Below are 2829 nucleotides of genomic sequence, written 5' to 3'. Positions count from 1 at the left end.
CCTTGTTGTTGTTGGTAACGGATCACATCAACAGGGTGCACAAATAATACATTCTTCAAGGTCTGTCGAAGTGGCCTATGATTGTCACACCTTAGGCAAGCAATGAGATATTGCATTTTAGTTGTATGCCGTATATATACCGTTGGTCTAGGCACTGGCTCAATTCATCGTAAGTAAATATGGGTAGATAAATAAATTAAATAATTAAATTAAGAAAGTAAAATAAATCGTCTTGAAAACAGGAATCATTTCTCCAGGAAAGAAGATTCGTGGAGGTGGGAATCATAGAAAGTCATTGGAAAAAATACTTCTTTTTTTAAATTGAAACCAACTTCGGGCGTGAGTTAAAAAAAATTAAATAACCTTTTTTTTAGTTAGCACGGAAGTTATAAAAAACAAAAAAAAAAAATTGTATAAATATTGAATAAAAAATATAATTTATAAGACAACAAAAAAAAATTAAGATTAAATGTTTTAGATTAATATTATTGAATGAATATATAGATTCTGTAATATAATTTATAATTTGTATTACTGGAATAGTGGAAATTAATATACTCAAGTTATATTTTGGTACTTATATAAAAAATAAAAAGCTCTTTTTTTAATGATTAATTTACTTTAGATTAAACATATAATTTAAGCTATACTTGTACTAATATAGATCTAGCGGTTGATGGAACCGAATGGCCTCGCTCTAAATATAGTCCTCAACATAAAAATAAGGATGCAACCTAAGAAAGCGATAGTAGCAGCCACATTTATCAGTGATTAATTATTAATTTATCATAATGTATTCGGCATCTGGTTGAGGCTATCTTGAGGTCAGTCAGAAGCACCTTTCCTGTAAAAATAGTGGGGGCAGGAGTTGAAAGAACCAGTCCTCCAGATCAGAGTAAACAAGATGTGGCTGCAAACTCTCCTTATCCTAGCCGCAGGTAATTTTATTAATCTTATTTTTTATTTGAATAATATTTTCTAATAGTATAAAGATTAATATTATTATTGCTTGTGGAAGTTTTGTCCGTGAATGTACCGACTCAGGTGAACTTACGAGGGGAGGCTACTTACGTGGGATCTTAGATTTCAATGATTTTAGTTTTGGTTATTGATCAAAAAATGTGAAACACGTGACCGGGAGTTCTTGCCAATGCATCCTAGGAGTCTAGAATTCTTTGGCTCTGCATATATTTAATATTTATTGTATTTTATTCTATTTAAAAAAAAAAATTTAAAAAAGGATTACTGATCGTATTGTTCGCCCTTTGTTCATTTATGAACAAATAAATGAGTTTGCGTGTAAAAATGACAACTAAGTTAAGAACTAAAATTTTCTTCTAGTACAGTATTCCTTAAAACTGTTATTGAGGAATAATCAAATCAGATTTGGTTCCGACCTTTTCAATATTAATATCTTTCTGGATTTTAAGCTTTTATATGGAGGAAAAAGTAGTTTCAAGTAAAGAAAAAATTCTCAAACGTTATGTTTTATATCTCCAGTGATAATTTACACTGTGTCTTGCGGTTTAGACAGTCCTAAACCCTTCTTTGTTGTTTGTTTCATTTAGATAATTAGAATCATGTTGAGATTATTGGAATGTTTGTGATTTTCGAAGGCAAAAATTATGAACAAAATTTTTTCATTTTTTGATAACTTTAAAAATTTGTATCCAAGGATTTTTGAGGTACGAAAAACGAATATCTACTTCATTTCTCCATAAAAAAAAACTATTTCGTCCCATTTTGTGCGGTTAGACGGTCTAAATTATTTTAATACTGTGCTGTTATTACGACATTGTATTAATTGAGTTCAAATGTCCATTTAATATAATTTTGAGAAAAAAAGTCTTAAAAGATTAAGACCAAAAATTTCTAATTTTTGCTTTATATAAATATTTGTATTTAAGGATTTCAATCTCTTTTTGAGCTAAGCCTTAAAATTTGTGGCATACTGGAGTGTAACAAATTTTCATTCAATAAAAAAAAAAAATGGAAAATCGGATAAAAAAATTAAAACTTTATTTGGAAGATTATTGGCTGACCTTATGTATTTAATAAAGGAAGGTAAAAAAAATATTAAAATATTACAAAAAAATATTAATATAATATAATATAGATTAAATAATATATTTTTTTGTTTAATGAAGCTATGCAAAATGGAGTGAAAAGTTAGTGTACAATAAATGGTTTTTGTTCTATTTTGAAGTACCTTATTTGACCGCTTCCGGCTCATCTTCCATCATTAAAACTTTATTTATTAGCGCATGTCATAAATAATGAATATAACATTAAAACAGAAGAATAAAATGAAACACTTCAGTTATTAATTCATTAAATAAGATATAAATAGAGATTTTAAAGATATTGATGATCTAAAGATGAAAATATTGTGTATATTTTTACATAAGATGCCACATGCCCATTTTCATAGAGCTTTATACGTTTTCTGTTCATAAATGTAACAAGATGCTAAATGAGTAAATGAAAATATAACGCTTGGCAGAACAAGACCTCTCACGTCTATTAAATAAAAACCGGTTATGGCAATAATTAACTACTCACGCCAATGCATTATAAACAATCCAACTTCTGCGCCTTGTTATTCCTAAAAACTAATTTGGTCTACAGTAAAATTGTAATTTGGGGCTTGATAAAACCAATTATGTTTTTGTATTCTTTTTAAAAGGAAGTCTCTATTGACAAGACCTTCCTCAATTATATTAATATTTTTTTTTTTAATTTCAAATTATGGATCTTCTTTTCTGGGTAACAAATGGTTTTCCCTTCATCCTCACCTAGAGAAAAAAGGCAACGAATCCTATTCAAAGA

At 28.2% G+C, this 2829-nt stretch overlaps 1 long non-coding RNA gene across 1 annotated transcript; it reads left to right on the top strand.

The window, feature by feature from the left end:
• The first annotated feature begins 242 nt into the window (after nt 1–242).
• Nucleotides 243–2209, top strand: LOC136795817 (uncharacterized). The gene is made up of 3 exons (XR_010843506.1): nt 243–339; nt 665–938; nt 1928–2209. It is a non-coding gene; the product is annotated as an uncharacterized lncRNA (long non-coding RNA).
• The last annotated feature ends 620 nt before the right edge of the window (nt 2210–2829 follow it).

The sequence above is a fragment of the Halyomorpha halys genome, unplaced genomic scaffold, assembly GCF_000696795.3.
Source record: "Halyomorpha halys isolate HHAL.00 unplaced genomic scaffold, Hhal_1.1 Scaffold82.1, whole genome shotgun sequence".
Classification (NCBI taxonomy): domain Eukaryota; kingdom Metazoa; phylum Arthropoda; class Insecta; order Hemiptera; family Pentatomidae; genus Halyomorpha; species Halyomorpha halys.
Note: the sequence above shows the minus strand (reverse complement) of the source record. Positions and strands in the feature narration are given on the sequence as shown.